Below are 20,000 nucleotides of genomic sequence, written 5' to 3'. Positions count from 1 at the left end.
GTCACGCCGTGTCAAATCCCGAAACTTGTCACCGTTTTCCATGACGAAGTTGAAGAAGCGTCCAAAAACAGTCTTGGTTTTAACCTTTAGCCTTAAAAAAATTCGCACTTCTGGAAGGCCTGTGAGTTTAAAGATCTCTTAGTGATGGCCTAGAGGTAACGCGTCTGCCTAGGAAGCGAGAGAATCTGAGCGTGCTGGTTCGAATCACGGCTCAGCCACCGATATTTTCTCCCCCTCCACTAGACCTTGAGTGGTGGTCTGGACGCTAGTCATTCGGATGAGACGATAAACCGAGGTCCCGTGTGCAGCATGCACTTAGCGCACGTAAAAGAACCCACGGCAACAAAAGGGTTGTTCCTGGCAAAATTCTGTAGAAAAATCCACTCCGATAGGAAAAACAAATAAAACTGCACGCAGGAAAAAAATACAAAAAATGGGTGCGCTGTAGTGTAGCGACGCGCTATCCCTAGGGAGAGCAGCCTGAATTTCACACAGAGAAATCTGTTGTGATAAAAAGAAAAGAAAAAAGAAAAAAAAAGCTCATGTCAGCCAGTTTGTTCTCTTCAAGTGCTGGTGCAGGCTGTCGTGAAATACCATCACCACAGCGGAAGTGTACTGACGTCATGAATAAGTACTGTCACCGTGCTTGTCTTCGTGATGTTCGTCAATCGGAATCGAAAATGACCGTGGCTTCAAATATCAGATCTGTGGCTGTGGGTCCGGAGGTGACTGATGAGGAAGGGTCCTGGTCCAGTCTCGTACCAGAGTTAACACTCACTATGTATAAACTGGGACTTATAAACTGTTATGTGTATTGACCATGGAAATTAGTCCAGTGACTGCAATCCAGTCATGACAGCCTCCAGAAAAGATGGTCTTGCTGTGAAAAAACAAAAGGCTCACTGCATGGATACTTTCCCTACAACTGCTGCTATCATCCATTGACACAAGCTTACAGATGGGCCAACAGCAAATGGAGAGCTGTATGATGAATGGTTTCCCCACAGCAGTGCCAATTCATCTACAGCTTAGTCTTTGTGAAGGACTATGACTCTCAAGCTAGGAGTCACGACTGCATTGGCTATTTGTGCTGCAGTCTTGTGGGGCTCGTTGGCCTTTGGGAACCATCCCAACGCCGAGAAAGTTGGTATGTAACGTTGGCGATACACGATCTACAATAATCCAGTTCTAGGCCATTGAGGGGGGACAGCTGTTGCCTCCATTGCAGTTATGGTGGTCATATTCTGACACGACTGACGGACACATGGATGAATAGTTGTATCGACATGCAGCAATATCTGATATGTAATCACACACGGAGCAAGCCACAACAAGATTTTATTATTTTATCTATATTTATCCATATATTCATTTTAATCACAGTCTGATGACCTCCCACCGACCCCACCGGTGAAATACATAAAAAAACCGAAAACGGAGTATGGCTGCCTACATGGCGGGGTAAAAACGGCCATACACGTAAAAGCCCACTCGTATACATACGAGTGAACGTGGGAGTTGCAGCCCACGAACGAAGGAGAAGAAATCCATAAATAGGAAAACTGAAATTTCCTATAAAGTTCCCGATGTAGGCTTTGAAAACAGAAGCGTGAATAACATCCAGTGACTGCCAGGAAGCGGTGTCAGATATAGGGGTACAGATGATCAAATTACACCCAGTCTGAAAAAACATCCGGTTATCATGAGGGGTGGGGGTGGGATGGGCGGGGCGGGGAGGGAGAGGGAATGAAAGTTAATGAAGATCAGGATGATGACGATGTCTTCATGTGTGTGTGTGTGTGTGTGTGTGTGTGTGTGTGTGTGTGTGTGGAATGTTTTGAAGAAGAAGAAAAAGAACGTAAAGAAAACGGTGTTACTTTTTTATGTTTTGGTATCCATATTCCTTGCTATCCCATATATCCAAAATAGCCTCCCTCCCCTGCCTCTTCCTTGTCTTCAGTTTCTCCAGTTTTAGAGTTATGCATGCGTGTGAATGAGTGGTGCGAAAGCGCTTTGATTTGTCTTTGCACAAGATTCAGCGCTATATAAATACTTTATTATTATTATTATTATTTTGTAAACATAATGGGGTTTTTTCTTCAAATTTTCAAAATGATTTGGAATGCTCTGTAAGAATTTAATATTTCTTCTCTCTCTGTGTCTCTCTGTGTCTCTCTCTCTCTCTGTATGTCTCTCTGTCTCTGTCTCTCTGTGTGTCTCTCTCTCTTTCAAGGTATTTTTCGAAGTGTCGGTCACTGCCGCATCCCTCCCCATTGTCCGTGTTCCCACAGAGAATCCCCTGCCACTACCCCCGTGCTGGATTCCTGTTCAGTAAAACACCTGACACTGTGGGAGGGACGTGGTTCCGGTCTCCACTCGTGGACTGGTAAAAGGGAGGGGAGGGGAGGGGGGACGCTCACTCAGTCTGGCTCCGCAATTGTTGCCGTCAGTGTATTGCTCAATTAGCGGTGTCCTAACAACTCAGATCGGGCACTACTGAACACAACCGAAGTGACTCAGCAGCAGAGCAGGGTCTCATCTGGTGTGTGGCCTCTTGGCGACCTAACATCGAAAGTTAACTCCCTGTGGACAGCCGACGCTGGGCCTGCTTCAGACGAACCCGTGTGTGGCTGCGTATAGGGGATTCTTGAGAGAGAGGCGTGAGAATAATGCTACTGAACTGTGCAGATGGTTAGGCAGAATCCCCCAACTCCCAGCCCCCACCCACCCACCCCAAAAATAAAAAAATAAACGACCAACAAACGCAGACACTGCAAACAGAAGTGCAGTTTCTAAGCAGTTCTGATTCCTTTTTTTCTTCTAAATATTTATCTATGTTTTCATTCATTCATTCATCTATTCAATAATTTGATGGTATATTCATTTACTATTTTTCTCAAGGCCTGACTGAACAGCTTGTCAGATATTTGTTTAGCAGATGTGGTTTAGCGTATATGGATTTGTCCGAATGCAGTGACACCTTCTTGAGAAATTGAACTGAACTCTCCCTATTTTAACGATGAAAGTTCAACGGTAATTTTGAGTATTCGCGACAGGTGCGGTGAAGTGTGTGTGTGTGTGTGTGTGTGTGTGTGTGTGTGAACGTAGCATTGTGTTTGAGTGTTCGGCTGGATGTCTGCGCAGGGTAATGCACGTAAGTTTTCTTTCTTTGTGTTTTTGGGTGCATGTTTTTACACGTCGGTGTTCACTTTGAACAGCGGGATTGAGGAGCATGTTTTAGCTGGAAAAGACCATTTCTAATTAAACACCTCCTCCCTACGATCTTTCTCCTTTTCTTCTCATTTTTTAGTTTCTTTTGTTGATCATCAGGCCATCAACACTGGATTAGGATCTCATTCTGTGGGACATAGTGCAACTGTTATTCAAACTGTTCGTGTTCCGTATTCATTCCGCCCCTCCCCCCACCCCTCCAACCTTCCCCCCCTCCCCCGCGCCTCCGGCCCCTCTTCCCACCCCGAGAGAGACAGAGACAAAGAGACAAAGAGCAGTCCTGAAGAGATCGATAACCCCAGTTAGCAGCACTGATCAAACTCTGTGGTGGTCTGAAGGATCGATACTTTGGGTTTAAATCTTGGTGAGGACACACACACACACACACACACACACACACACACACACTCCACTCACCCACCCAACTAACCGCAAACACACACACACACACACACACACACAAACATGCACTCCACCACCCCTGCCCCACCCCACCCACATTCACAGCCACACTACCCCCTCTAAACCCCCTCCCCTCCACACCACACACACACACCCAAATGCACACAAACACACAAAAACATTCACACACACACACACACACACACACACACACACACACACACACACGCCACTCTCACAAACTCCCTTCTTTAATTTTAAAGCAATGGTCATGGCCAGAGCTTGCTCAGTTTGCTTTTAAAAAGTCCTGACTAGTTCTGCAAGTCAGGTATAACAAAGTTTGAAGTATTCATGAGCTTTACAGGGGAGGGGGGGAGGTAAGAGAGAAAGAGAGAGAGAAAGAGAGAGAGAGAGAGAGAGAGAGAGGCTTGATGCTGAAATCTATTGCATTGTGTTTCATAGCATTGTGTCATATTGTGTTCTATTGTGTTGTGCTTTCCCTCTGGAGAATGCAGAGCCATAATTCGGAGCCATCCTTATTTTCTTTTCGTTTTCTTTATGCATGTAAATGGTTGTGTTTTTATACACGCGTGGATTTTCCTACATTTTTAACTCACTTGTGTAAACAAAGTGAGTCTATGTTTTAACCCGGTGTTCGGTTGTCTGTGTGTGTGTGTGTGTGTGTGTGTGTGTGTGTGTGTGTCCGTGTGTCTGTGTGTCCGTGGTAAACTTTAACATTGACATTTTCTCTGCAAATACTTTGTCAGTTGACACCAAATTTGGCATAAAAATAGGAAAAATTCAGTTCTTTCCAGTCATCTTGTTTAAAACAATATTGCACCTCTGGGATGGGCACAAAAAAAATAAATAATGAAGCCTAATTAAATGCAAACTGCATTTACTGTTATATTTATATTTTTTGTATTCTCTAAACTTGGTACTTTGATCTGATATTCTGACACAACAACAAGAGGAGTCATTATTATCATTTTTTTGTTCAAACAGGAACTTCTTTTGCTAAGCATGGAATTTTTATTTATTTTGCAAACGTTTTGGTGCAGATAGTAAAAAAGGGAAATTACTCTGTCATTAATGCTAGGGGACTTGATTTGCTTTAAACTGATCTTTCTCATCTTAATCATTACATTTTGAAATTATACTCAATACATAAAAAGCTTGGATTTTTTTTAAGTGTATCACAAGTGAGTCTTGAAGGCCTTGCCTCTCTTGTTTTTGTTTGTTTTTTGTTTTTGCGAGAAACACCTCCCATACTACAGAGGATTAATTCTTTCATGTTCGCTCGGTGCATGCTACTTGCACGCAAGGCCTCGGCTTGTCGTGTCATTCGAAAGACTAGCACCCACACCACCACACAGACTAGTGGGGATCAAAGTAAAAGTCAGTGATGTGATATATATATATATATATATATATATATATATATATTTTTTTTTTTTTTTTTTTTTTTTTTTTTTTAATCTTCGTCCTCCGTCTGCCTCCAAGACTGTCTTACTCTTTCTCTTGCGTCTGCCAAAAACGTCACAGCCGATAATTGTAAAATGAGTGATGGCCTAGAGGTAACGCGTCTGCCTAGGAAACGAGAGAATCTGAGCGCGCTAGTTCGAATCACGGCTCAGCCGCCGATATTTTCTCTCCCCCCCTCCCCCCTCCACTAGACCTTGAGTGGTGGTCTGGACGCTAGTCATTCGGAGGAGACGATAAACCGAGGTCCCGTGTGCAGCATGCATTTAGCGCACGTAAAAGAACCAACGGCAACAAAAGGTTGTTCCTGGCAAAAAATCTGCAGAAAAATCCACTTCGATAGGAAAAACAAATAAAACTGCACGCAGGAAAAAATACAACAACAAAAAATGGGTGGCGCTGTAGTGCAGCGACGCGCTCTCCCTGGGAAGAGCAGCCCGAACTTCACAGAGAGAAATATGTTGTGATAAAAAGAGAGAGAGACATATGGGACTTCGGGGGTGAGGGGTGGGGGGTGTGGGGGTTCGTGGTTTCAGTCCCAGGAGTGACTGGCGTCAGCGTTGTGTACAGACCGGCTTGTACCCTGACCACCCCTTCGTGTGTTATGAAATGCTGAAAGATCCACCCACACACACACACACACACACACACACACACACATACTTGCATACACACGTGCGCACACACGCAGGCACCCACACACACACACACACACACACACACACACACACACGCCAACACACATACACACGCAGGCACAAACACATAGACACAGACACAGACACAAACACACACACACTCACACACACACACACACACACACACACACACACACCGACACACGCAGGCGCGCGCGCACACACACAAACACACACACCCCCCCCCTCAACACACACGAACAAACACCCAGCACACATACATACTTACATACACACGTGCGCACACACGCAGGCACCCACACACACATGCAGACACACACACACACACACACACACACACACACACACACACACACACGCCAACACACATACACACGCAGGCACAAACACATAGACACAGACACAGACACAAACACACACACACTCACACGCACACACACACACACACACCGACACACGCAGGCGCGCGCGCACACACACAAACACAAACACACACACACACACACACACATCCCCCCCCCAACACACACGAACAAACACCCAGCACACGCCTTCTTCCAACAAAGGAACAAAGGAATATCACAGAACAAACAGCTCTAAAACACCCTTACCTGTCATCAGCACGACTTTTAGGGCCACCGCCAACATGTCGTGAAGTTGCGAAGCGTGCTTTAACCGCCAAATAACAAGGGAGGGGAGGGGGGGACGCTGGGTGGAGGGGTGGGGCCAGAGACCACACGCATGCAAACCCGACTGGTGGGAAACATGCTGCTGAAGAGATTTGTCTATTCTGATCGATCAGCTGTTTATTGCTGAAGACCTCAGACCGCAGAGAAACCAGACCTTTCAGCCTATTAGCGATCCATATCGAGGTTCTCCATGGAAAACGGCAATATAGTTATATAACTAGAGGGCTGGCAATTGGGAATAATCGATCGAGTGAGAGTCAGAGAAAGAGAGACACACAGACAGACAGACGGAGAGTAAACCATACAGAGAGAAAAGGGGAGAGAGAGAGAGAAAGAGAGAGAGAGAGTAGGGGAGAAAGAAACGGGGATCACACACACACACACACACACACACACACACACACACACACACACACACACACACACACACGCACGCACTTTGGTCAGTCACGGATGACAATAACAAAGCCAGCTGAATTCTTGAATAGAAGATCCCGAACGACAGCAAAAACCAGTTCTTTTCTCAGGTCATGAAGAGCTGGGCATTCCGAAACAGCGCAATTCATCAGGGATCGCAGTCACACAGACAGCATGGGAAAGTTTGAGTATCATCAGTTCAATGTCGTTTCGAATGCGCTGCAATATCCGACACTGCATCTAAATTTTGTTGGAGCCTGTTTGATATATATGTTTATATCTAGTGACACATATGGCTCAATGCTGGTTGAAGTTAGGAACTTTTATGGAAGAAAAATTGATCTGGTTTTTTTAATATGATCATCCCATTCCTGCCATCTACAACCAGAAAATCTCTGCTAAAAACTTTTCAAAATGCTACTGATATTTCAGTCTCCTTGATTGTTCCAGACTAACGCAAACCCTGGCGTAAATACAAATGAGTTTTTGATGCCCATGTATCTTTAGCTTTACAATCAATATTACATAGCATCTTATACGAGAGAGGGGTTGGGAGATACAGAGAGACAGACATGGGAGACGGACAGAGAGACAGAGAGAGACACAAATATACAGCCAGCCAGACAGACAGCGCAGAGAGAAAGAGAGAGAGAGACAGAGACAGAGACAGAGAGACTGAGGAAGAAACAGAGACAGAGAGAGAGAGAGCGAGACACAGACACAGACAGACAGACAGACTGACAGACAGCGAAAGACAGAATGATTGGGTGGAGGGCACACAGTATGACCACAACGATGAACAGAGTTTAACTGAAACAACAAAACAATAGCTTAAAAAATAAAATAAATATAAAATCCCGAAAAAAATGGACCAGAGAAACAGAGCTTCACTGACGCTACCCACAGCCCATGAAATGTCAGGGCGAGACATGAACTACGTCTGAGAAAATGAATCGTCCTCCGCCTTGATTTCCTTATCTCCTTCGTCCATACCGCCACACACTTCCTGTGCCTCTCACCTGTACGTGGGAGACCCATGGGCCATCACCAGCAGAGCACTCACCATCATAACCAATACTCAGCACGCATACGCACACGCACGAGCGCGCGCGTGCAGGTAGGCTGACTGTTTGTTCCTGGCCTCGGGGGAAGGGGGGTGGGGGGTGGAAACATGAACCACGCGCCTCAAATCCCTCATTGGTCCGCGTGGGCAGCCATTGTGGTGCAGGGGTTGTGGGCAGCATAAAACTCAAACTGTCATAAATCTTCACACTGAAGCCAAAGCCAGTGGCCGAGTACAACGCTGCTAGCTGCTGCTGTTGCCGTCTCAGACTTTTCATCCAGGTATTGATTGATCCACCTGACCGCGATCACACTGACTGAAAAACAGTTCTCGTCTGCCTCGGTTGTCGGCTGCTTGCTTTTGCTTCATTTACACCATGCGCTGTGTGCACGTCTATGTTGCCAATGGTGGTTGTGTGAGGATCTTCTAAACTCTTCAAACCCTTCTGTCTTCGTGCCCTTTCAGTCACAGGTGGAATTCGAAAGGTAAAGTTTTACACCTTATTTTAGACGTTGCTTGCAGACCATTCGTGGAATACCTGAGCGGTTGGGTTTTTTTCCGTTGGTTTCGTGGGTAGTCCTTTACCTAGACCGGTACAGTTGTACACTATCAGAAAGAAAGCGAGACGATGACAAAAAACCGATTCGGTGATTGACACTGCCCATGTTTTGCTGCTTTGTTTTCGTTCTGATAACTGCGCTGCTTTTCTTGATTTTCTGTAATTATCTGTATTACTGACAGGTGAGAATTATCTGTATTACTGTCAGGTGAGAATTATCTGTATTGCTGACAGGTGAGAATTATCTGTATTACCGACAGGTGAAAATTATCTGTATTACTGACAGGTGAAAACGCGAACGTGTGGGTGAAGACAGTGGTGCACTGTGTATGTATTGTTGGGTGCGTGGGTTGGGATACAGGTGTGAGTACGTGTGTGTTTGACATTTACCTGACGTTCATTTGAAACCCGATGAGGCCATGGCTGTCGTTTTCAACAAAGCCGGCATTAGCTGTGTGTGCAGGCTTGAGTATGTTATTGTGTTGCTTACCAGACATTTCTGGGATCTGCGAGTAAATGTCTCAGTAAAAAAAAAAAGACCAAGGATCAGACATGTTTGTTTCTGCAGACCTGGGTATCGATGTATCCAGATCATTGTGGTGTTAGACACAGTGAATGTTAAGCCACAAAGTGTTTTAAGCGTTTGGGTTACAATTAGCGTCGTTTTCAGTGTGCGTTCGCCAGAGCATTGATGTACTTTGAATATGTTAATATTCAACGAGATGATAGCTGCTTGATTTTGGTGATAGATGACATTCGACTCGCTAAACGCAAACGTCGCCAGTTGGAAAGGCGATGACGATCAGCAAAACTGAAAGTCTACCATCAGATCTTCCGAAAACAAATAAAGTCAAACAAAAAAGACTCCTCTTCCTTCTGCCTACACTTCATCTGAACTCCCCAATGTCTTCTCCTCTTTCTTTTTCGACAAAGTCCAAAATATTCGTACGAGCTTTGACCAGATGCCTTTCCAACCTGCTTATCCTGATCCTCAATTCGACGGCACTCCTCTCCATTCCTTCAATCCATTGACTGAAACAAGTGAATGAAATCGTGAAAGAAACGACAATAAAATCCTGTGAACTTGATCCTATACCAGCCTCTATCTTTTCCCAGTGTGTCTCACAGCTTCTCCCCACAATCACCAATATTGTCAACTCATCCGTTCTTACTGGAACGTTTCCATCCACTTTCAAAACTGCAATCGTCGGGCCTCTTCTGAAGAAACCCAACCCTGCTGATGCAGATATTTTGAAAACATATCGACCAGTTTCTAACCTTCCTTTCCTCTCCAAACTCCTTGAAAAATCTGTCCTGAAGCAGCTCAACAACCACCTTTGTTTCAACAATCTCCTTCACCCTTTTCAGTCTGCATATCGTGCTGACCACAGCACCGAAACCACTCTCCTTCACATCCAGAACAATCTTCTGCTAGCGTCTGACTCAGGAAAAAATTTCCCTTCTCACTCTTCTCGACCTGTCAGCCGCCTTTGACACGATAGATCATTCAATCCTTCTTTCCCGTCTTCATTTTACATTTGGCATCAACGGCACTGTTCTCAACTGGTTTAAATCTTATCTCACTGATCGATTCCAGTCTGTCATCGTCGATAATTTCCAGTCTGAACCAGTTAAAATCAAACACGGAGTCCCACAGGGATCTGTTTTAGGCCTAGTTCTCTTCACGCTGTACACTGCTCCTCTTGCTGAAATTATCAACCACCACAAGGTTAGTCATCATTCCTATGCTGATGACACTCGACTTCAGAAGAGTGATACCCCTGAAAAATTGTCTTGCAAGAAACATCTGAATGCTTCCCGGACATTCAAAACTGGATGACTCCAAATAAGTTACAGTTGAAGGCAGACAAAACCGAAGCAATGATCATAGGAAATAAAGAAAAACTCTCTTCCATCACAGTTGACAAAATCAAACTTGGCAGTACATCCATCCCTCTTTCCAGCTCAGTCAGGAACCTCGGCGTTGTCCTTGACAACACACTGTCCATGCAAAAATTTATCAGTTAGACATGTCAATCCTGCTACTGTCAATTGCGACGCATCAGTTCCATTCGGAAATATCTGTCCACCGACGCAACATTTAAACTTGTCGTTTCTCTCATTCTCTCTCGCCTTTACTACTGTAACTCCCTGTTGTCTGGTTTGCCTGCTTCATCCATTCAGTCCCTTCAGCGCATACAAAACTGCTGCCCGACTCGTCCTCAGAAAGAAAAGATCTGAGCACATCACTCCTATTTTCCTATCTTTGTGGCTGCCTTCATCTCTACCTCCATCTCGCTCTCTACAATCGGCTTCGTATCCACTCTGTTTACGCATACCCAGATTCAAACACTCCACTGTTGGACGCCGTTTTTTCTCTGTCTCTGGACCTTGTATTTGGAATGAACTTCCTCTTTCGCTTCGTCAGGTCTCCGCACTGAGCTCTTTCAAATCTGGCCTTAAAACCCACCTCTTCACAAGATAGCCTCCCTCCCCTACCTCTTCATTGTCTTCAGTTTTTCTTCAGTTTTAGAGTTATGCATGCGTGTGAATGACTGGTGCGAAAACGCTTAGATTTGTCTCTGTACAAGATTCAGCACTATATAAATACCGTTATTATTATTATTACATGAGATTTGTTGTTTCCCTGTACTTGTTTTAATCTGTTGTCATCTTATCTATCTATCTATCTATATGTGTGTATGTCTATCCGTTTATCTATCTGCCTATTAATCTATCTGTATACCTTTGTGTGTCAATACATGTATCCATCTATCTATATATCTGCCTATCTGTGTGTGTGCGTGTTTATTCTTTTATCATTTCTTATTTTAAGAAGCATTGGTCTGTGGCTTTCTTATTGGCTGCTGCCTTTATCTGTATTGATTTCTAGTTACCGCTGTCTTCAGCCATATTTGGTGGCAAACCTGCGGCGGTTCTCTCTCTCTCTCTCTCTCCTCTCAACATCACTACTAAGCAACAGCTTTTGACATGGTAAAAGTACATACATTCGTATTAAACGCTTTCTGAAAGTTACAATACGCTTTTTAAACACGTCACACAGTAAAACTGGTAAATACCCTCTGAATATCTGAGCTAATGCTAAATATATTACACTAAATTACACTGTTAAAGCGTCAAGTATACGTGGTTCTTTTCCTTTAAAGTATTTTTAAAGCAGAGACGTATTTAGTTGGTGGTCTTAAATAAATATCACAGAGACACTCTTGCCAGATTTGGAAATCAAACTTTCGGCCTCAGTGCAAACAATGAAGGTTTTGATATCAACGCACCAGACTGTATACTTCCAGTATGTAACAATGAAAACCCCAGTGAAGACGATATTTTTTGGTGTAGACGATATTTTTTGGTGTTTTTGTTTTTTTCATACGAAGCTTATCACGATTTGATTAAGAAAGGTGAGTAGATCATTTCAGTTACTAGTTGGACGTTGCGATGCGAAAAGACTTACCCAGTGTACTTTCGTCTGAAGACGAGAGAGTAATCAAATCTTTGGAAATTTTGTTTCTGGTGTCACAAAAGTTGGGATCGAAAAATTGCATAACGGCAATGGACTGCTTCCAATCTTTTTTTCTTAACTCTGTTTAAACTGATCGACATATTTCGTTCTTTGAAGTAGTCTGAGCTATGATTTCACTACAATTCCTCATTATCTTCAGAAAATGCGATTTGAATGTTTTGCTTCAGTTCCACCTCTTGTCTGTTTTTTTTATGTTCACATTTATTTCACTTGGGATTTAAACAAGGGTTTATAGCGGGATTATAAAACAAAACACGCCACCACTTGAAATTTACTTAACATTTATTGTAGTATTTGAGCAGACCTGTTTTAAGTATCAGTGTTTTCAATGACACAGTGGGATACAGAAATACATTGAAAATATTCTGCACTCATTCTAAGTTCTCAATGGTGGTGTGAAGGGCTTTGTATTCCTGAAAAGATTTTGACAAGACTGCCATCATCCCCGATCACACAATCACATTAAACCAAACACTCCCCATGACGTAATTGTGGAAATGGCGTTGGCCACCGTGGTTCTGGAACAGGAAAACGTGCTTCACCCACCTAAGTGGATACGTTCATCAGTGTGTGTGTGTGTGTGTGTGTGTAGCGTGCGCACGCAAGCGCGTGCGTGCGGATACAACCAAGTGCCTTCGCTCTTGAAGCGAACACGATACTCGGCACAACTCCATTGAGGAACGCGTCAAAGGGCAAAATGCGCATCACGTGAAACACGTGGGCGGCGGAAGCGAGAGAGATTGGGATTGAGATGGTTTAGTCATTAGACCATGGTCCCTGAGAAGGGGGTGTACATGAACATAACAAAAACGTTTTGAGATTATCATGTGACGTATGAAGATCGTGTTTTAAATGCTTTATAGAGACAAATAGACAACTTCTTTACAGTACTTTCATTTAAAAGAATCGAGAGAGAGAGAGGGAGGGAGGTACTGGGGGAGATATTGGGGGTGGGGGGGGTTGCCGCTCGTTGAAAACAGCGTGCAATTGGTACACGTTGCAGACTGCACTGAAATGGCACGGCTTTAAAACGAGGCACGTGCAACTCAGCGCAACGTTGACAACAGAAACAAGCACGGACTGTCACGTGCACAGGCCACGTTCATCACCTCCACCACCACCAACTGGAGCTGGGGACCGGTTTGGAAATACAAGCCGGTTTTTTTAAGTTGTGTGTGTGTGGTGCGCGCGCGCGCGTGCGTGTGTGTGTGTGTGTGTTTGGTCTGTATCGGTTTTTACAAGAAAGATTTTCATATCAGTGCACGCCGCAGCTTTTGGACCAATAGCGAAACGCATTCATTTGTTTGGATGTTTCCGCCCTCCTCCCAACCCCCCACCACACTCACAAAAACATGCACGCACACACACACACACACACACACACACACACTGGCAATGGGATTTTGGCAACTGTACAAGACCAGTAGAAAGAGGGACAGGAGTGTGTGTGTGTGAATAGGAACTTCGCCTACCGGTTTTACCACGCACCTCTTCCACCAATCCTCACGCTCCGAGCACCCTCCACCCTCCTGTCCCGGGTTAAAAAATAAAAATAAAAAATCCGTGATCCAATTCAAGATTGCATCGGCAATGTCCTTTGATCTGAAGAAATAAAACTGAAACCGGAGACTCCGTAACCTTAGAAGAGTTGCGTTTATAAACACAGACAAACAAAGATGGACCGAAAAACCAGGACTGATGCCTTATGTTTATTTTTGACTCACTTGTGTAAACAAAGTAAGTCTATGTTTTAACCCGGTGTTCGGTTGTCTGTGTGTGTCCGTGTGTCTGTGTGTCCGTGGTAAACTTTAACATTGACATTTTCTCTGCAAATACTTTGTCAGTTGACACCAAATTTGACATAAAAATAGAAAAAATTCAGTTATTTCCAGTCATCGTGTTTAAAACAATATTCCACCTCTGGGATGGGCACCAAAAAAAAAAAAAAAAAAAAAAAAAGAAGCCTAATTATATGCAAACTGCATTTACTGTTATATTTTTTGTATTCTCTAAACTTGGCACTTTGACCTCTTATTCTGACACAACAAGAGGAGTCATTATTATCATTTTTTGTTCAAACAGGAACTTCTTTTGCTAAGCATGGAATTTTTATTTATTTTGCAAACGTTTTGGTGCAGATAGTAAAAAAGGGAAATCACTCTGTAATTAATGCTAGGGGACTTAATTTGCTTTAAACTGATCTTTCTCATCTTAAACATTACATTTTGAAATTATACTCAATACATAAAAAGTTTGGATTTTTTTTAAGTGTATCACAAGTGAGTCTTGTAGGCCTTGCCTCTCTTGTTCGTTTAAAGGATTCTCCTTCTCCCCCCCCTCCCCCCTTCTTCATAACTCACTGGGATGCCGCACTGAAGGACTGTTGACCAAAAGTGTTAATGGATTGGAATGGCTATTAAGTTGACGTGACATTTTCAGAAACTGCGAAGGTCGACCTTTACAGCACAACGGTTTCAAATCAAGCCTGTACGCTCGACTAAAGCTGCTCGGGTTGACTGGCAGACAGAAGACCAAAGAATTTATTAAAAGCAAACAGCATTGAGTTGTGTTTTTTTCCCCCGAGGATGCGAAGAGGAGGAGGTGGCAGAAAATAAATGTATAAAAGTGCACAACAAAAAAGGGACAGAAAAGAGGAAATCTTAATTAAGCATAATTTACAATAGGTGGGGGTATTTTTTATATACGTATTTCTTTAATTGATATCGTTGCCATCATTGCAAGGTTTTAAAGAACCATTAAAGTAAAGAGTGGGTTCTGTTGGGAGAGGGCGGGGATTGTTGTTTTTCACCGGTGAAGCAGCATATTTGTAGCCCCGTTAGGTTTTACCCCAGGGTCAGATCTGGCTGTTACCAGCCCAGATTAACCATGGGGTCTACGTAGACTGGCCTGGAGTGACCCCCAGGGGTAAACTTCACCTAGTCAGGACTGAGCGCCCACCCCCCACCCCTAGCCCCCCGACACCCCCAGCTTCAGTAAAAGCTATCCCAGAACGACTCCCTTCCTTTCTCAATGACTTCATTGAACTCGTTGAAGGGGGGGTAATTTCCATCCAAGATCTTGACTCGCCACAGAAGACGCCCAGAGGGGTAGTATGAGGCCGTTACACCGGGTTTAGCAGACAACCGGCTTGAAACTACTACAACCAATGTTGCAGAAATGAACCTGTGCTTAAAATGTTCACCCTTGTCAGGACAATATTTCCATGCATGTGTGTGAAAAAATGTCATTGTCCAAATAAAGAGTTATATTAAAATGAAAGATTGTTGCACTCTGAATGTAATAGTATCTTACCCACATGTTTTTCTTTTTACATAATAATTGATGTGTACATGGTGATAAGTGAAGGGTGTGTCAGTTTTGTTTTTTGGTTGTTGTTTTTCTTGCTGACGGGCATTTTATTTTAAGTGAGCCTAAAGAAAATTTTCTGTTTTTAGTTGAAGCAGATAATAAAGTATTTTGAATTGAATTGAATTGAAGGTTATAAGGGAATAAAAGCAGAAATTCGGTCAGTTTCCGTGTGCCAAACTGGACTGAGCGACCACTACGCTGACAGCTCGTGTGTGGTTTGTCTGTTTGACAGCTCCATTGGTTTCTATTGGTCTGCTGTAAATGATTCAGATTCTAGAAGCAGAAAAGCTGAAGTACAACTACTAATGATAATGATGATTATAATGAAGCAAACAAAACAAAAATAAGTAAATAAGGTAAATAAAGCACACACACAAACAGGACATGTATTTTCTGAACGATAGATTATAAAGCGAAATATTTTGATGAATCATTATCAGCAAAATAAGAGAAAGTCCAAAGGACGTGCATTTTGTGACCGACAGATGATTCTTTGATTCATCCATTTTCCATTTTTAATGTCCGTTCTATTTGTTTTAACTGTTAAACGACACATGCGGAAATCTACAATGAGTAAACGTTTGTTTACAAACAGAACCTTCTTTGATGAAGTCTCTGTTTTCGTTTTGTATTTTCCGACATCTTCTGAGAAAGAGAGAAACACACGCGCGCGCGCACATACACACACATACACACACGCGCGCGCGCGCGCACAGGCACAAACACAGACACAGACACACACACACACACACACACACACACACACAATGGGGGAGGGGGCGGGGAGAGAGAGAGTAAATAATGCACGTTATCTTACATCATTCACCATCCCCAATCCCCCTCACTCCCCAAAGAGAAACAGAGCGAATGGGCACGAGCGTGTGTTCCTTAATCCCCATTTACCCAGTTCTCTTTGCAACCTGTCGTGAATACTTCATGTTTATCCTGTAGTTTATCAAGATAATATTCTTGTCATGCCAGCAAAGACTATTTAATTTTACATACAATCGCACTCGCTAGATTAGGGTCAAGTACGCAAAAGCATTGTTATAACCAGTTGTTATTCATAAAAAAAACTCTTCATAAAGTCACCCTTAAAACAAAAACACACTGTACATTGTCTGTGAACAGTCACAGTGAGTTTTTGAAGGGTGTTCACTGAAGAGTGAAATTCACAAATTTGAAAAATAAATCATATAGAAGGAAATTCAAACCAAACTGTCAGCATATTCTGAAAAAAAAAAAACTGTCAGCATATTCTGGGTTATATTCACAATTTCAAGAGACTTAGAACTTAAAAAAATATTTAAGTCTTGGAGAATGCTTCCCATCTCAAAGAATAAATCGGAACATGTTTAGAAAAAAAAAGGTTGCTAATCTGAACAAAGGATACGGTCAAAGTTATGAAAATTAATCAGTTCATCACCTCAGTCCTCTGCTGTGCGGCTTACCGCACGCCGCCTGAATCCCAGTCGATCTCGGACTTCCAAAGGAAACGCACAATGAGCACGAAAATGAGTCATATGGGGGCTGCAAACACCCAGACAGGACAGAATTAGAAAGCACTAACTTCAGACAGAATCAAGGACTGTCGTTGACCGTTACCAGGAATACCCAAGAAATATTAAATACCTCGGAATGACAGACATTCAGATCCCCCTTACTCCGTGCTTAAGTTCCGTAAATAGCACGTGGACTACTACTGTACTAGTCTCCCTAGGACAGCCCAGCATCTGCTCACACCCACGTGTGCTGTCTGGAGTGAGATGTTGTGTTGGCATTGCGAAATACTGCGTGCTGTCTTGTGTCCATGCCAGGGTGCTGTTCAGGTCGTGACGATTCGGTTACATCTTTACCATCCGTGTGCGTGCATCAGGAATGATGGTCATTGTTCAGGGAGGGCATGGTGTGAAGACGATCGCAGTTGTGGATGTGCGCAGAACATACAAGCACGCACAGAAACATAAACGCAGGCATACACGCGCACGCGCACACACACACACACATACACATACACACACACACACATCTCCCCGCCCCCTACACACACACACACACACACACACACACACACGCAGTATAGATGTATGTATGCACACACACACACATACACACACACACACACACACACACACACACAAGGACGCATGCGCACGCTTCGTCATAAATTTTCTCTCAATTAAAACAAAAATCAATAATAAACCAATCAATGAGTGAATGGAATTATGCTTTTTGGAACGAGCCTCGTACAACACAAAAACTTGAAAACAAAATGCCATTAGCCAGGAAAGAAAAGAAAACTCTGGAGGAAGGTGTGTGTGTGTGTGTGTGGAGGGGATGGCGGGTTAGGGCTGGGGGGAAGAGCGGGCTTGCAAGGGTAATTGGATCACCGCTTTAACTGCGCAATGTTTATACGCTGTTCAACTTGACTGTATGCACGGGAAACAGTGTTGTTTGCCCCGCACAGTCCAGTGTGTGGCCAGAGGCTCAGAAACCTTTTGGGGTAATTGGTCCTGTCTGCACATCGCTATTGATCCCATAGGAAACATCTCCAAGCTACAGATCTGGTTGCGCGCGGGCGCGCGCACGCAAGCAGACACACACAGGAAAGTTATGAGCACATACACAATTATTCTCTGTGTCTGTCTCTGTCTCTGTCTCTCTCTGTGTGTGTGTGTGCGTGTCTCTCTCTCTCTTTCTCTCTTACACACACACGCGCGCGCGCGCACACACAAGCACGCACACGAGATACTTCTGAGAACATACATACACACACACTGTATCTCTCTCTCTCTCTTACATTCTCACATATACACGCGCACACACACACACGCATACACGCCTGCATTCTCCCGTTTATCCAACACACAAGCCAAACACCACCCACCCCCACCCCCGTCACTTTACATTTTCTATAAAATGCACGTGAGAAATATTTCAGAAAGACATTCCGAGAGACCTGTTCTGTATGTTCAGCATCAAGACCCCATGCTTTAGTCTACCTTCTCTTCCTACGTTCTTCACTTTCCTCTCTTTGCCCCCTCTCTTCTCATTCTCTTCCTGCCACGTTCACTTCCTGTTTATTCTCTCTCCCCTTTCAGTCCATTTATCTCCCTCACCATTTTTTTTTTTTAACCTTTCGCCCTCCTCCTCGTTTCCACTCTCCTTCATCTATGTCTCCAACCACACCCCTCCCCGCTCGTTGTCTGTCTCATCCACCTGTCTTTCTCTCTCACCGTCTTTCTTCTTTGTCTTCGGCTGTCTGTGTGTCTGTCTGTCTATCAGTCTGTCTAACTCTTTGTTCATTCATGAATCCACTCACAAAAAAGAATACTGGCAACCCACCTGTTTGTCCGTCCATCTTCCCATCTGTTCTTTGTCCGTCCATATCTATCTTTTTTTTGTATCTTCCCATCTATCTATGTATCCGCCTATCTATCTGTCCAACTATCTGTTCAATCTATCTATTGTATTGCATTGTATTACTTTTTGTCACAACATTTTTGTGTGTGTGAAATTTTGGCTGCTCCCAGGGAGAGCACGTCGCCACAGTGGGGCTCCACTCTCTTTTTCTTTTTTACCTGTCTGCAACTGTATCTGTTTCACTGTTCAAGTAGATTTGCCAACAGGATTCTGCCCGAGGCAGCGCTCTTGTTGCCGTACGTTTTTGTGCGTGTCTAATGTGGAGTGATGGCCTAGAGGTAACGCGTCCGCCTAGGAAGCGAGAGAATCTGAGCGCGCTGGTTCGAATCACGGCTCAGCCGCCGATATTTTTTTCCCCTCCACTAGACCTGTGGTGATCTGGACGCTAGTCATTCAGATGAGACGATAAACCGAGGTCCCGTGCGCAGTATGCACTTAGCGCACGTAAAAGAACCCACGGCAACAGAAGGATTGTTCCTGGCAAAATTCTGTAGAAAAATCCACTTCGATAGGAAAAACAAATAAAACTGCACGCAGGAAACAATACAAAAAAAATGGGTGGTGCTGTAGTATAGCGACGCGCTCTCCCTGGGGAGAGCAGCCCGAATTTCACACAGAGAAATCTGTTGTGATAAAAGAAATACAAATACAAAATTAATGCCGTGCTACTCGGGGGACCTCGATTTATTATCTCAACCGACTGATTGTTCACCCGTCCTTTGACGAGTATGCATCTCTCTCTGTGTCTGTCTTTATATGCGTCGTACCCAGAAAGTGCAATTGACTTGCCCCTTTCGGAAGAGTGACCGGCTAAATGAATGACTGTCAGGGTGCTTGTTGCTTCTTTGCCATTACGGTAGCTGACACACCCCAGGCACATATCGTTTCTATCCCATTGTTACCCACCCCCCTCACCTCCCCCACACCCCACAGAGTTCTTTTTAAGCACCCATCATCATCACCAACTCAATGGGGCACGCTGGTAACAATTTTCTCCGTTTCTTCTCTCTCTCTCTCTCTCTCTCATACATATATATATCCCTCTCCCTCCCTCCCTCTCTCTCTCTCCCTCCCCCCCCCTCTCTCTCTCTACCTCCCTCTCTCCCTCTCCCTCTCTCAATCTCTCTCTCTCTCTCTCTCTTTGTGTAGAATTTCAGAAATGTAC

The 20,000-nt window shown here is 43.9% G+C and overlaps 1 protein-coding gene across 1 annotated transcript in view; it reads left to right on the top strand.

Moving 5' to 3' along the window:
- The first annotated feature begins 8,152 nt into the window (after positions 1 to 8,152).
- LOC143300594 (uncharacterized) overlaps positions 8,153 to 20,000 on the top strand; it is a 55,436-nt gene continuing 43,588 nt past the window's right edge. The window contains exon 1 of the mRNA XM_076614371.1: positions 8,153 to 8,428. The gene's annotated coding sequence lies outside the window, so the exon portion shown is untranslated. The remainder of the gene's footprint in view (positions 8,429 to 20,000) is intronic.

This window comes from Babylonia areolata, chromosome 26, assembly GCF_041734735.1.
Source record: "Babylonia areolata isolate BAREFJ2019XMU chromosome 26, ASM4173473v1, whole genome shotgun sequence".
Classification (NCBI taxonomy): domain Eukaryota; kingdom Metazoa; phylum Mollusca; class Gastropoda; order Neogastropoda; family Buccinidae; genus Babylonia; species Babylonia areolata.
This window is presented reverse-complemented; position numbering and strand designations above follow the sequence as displayed.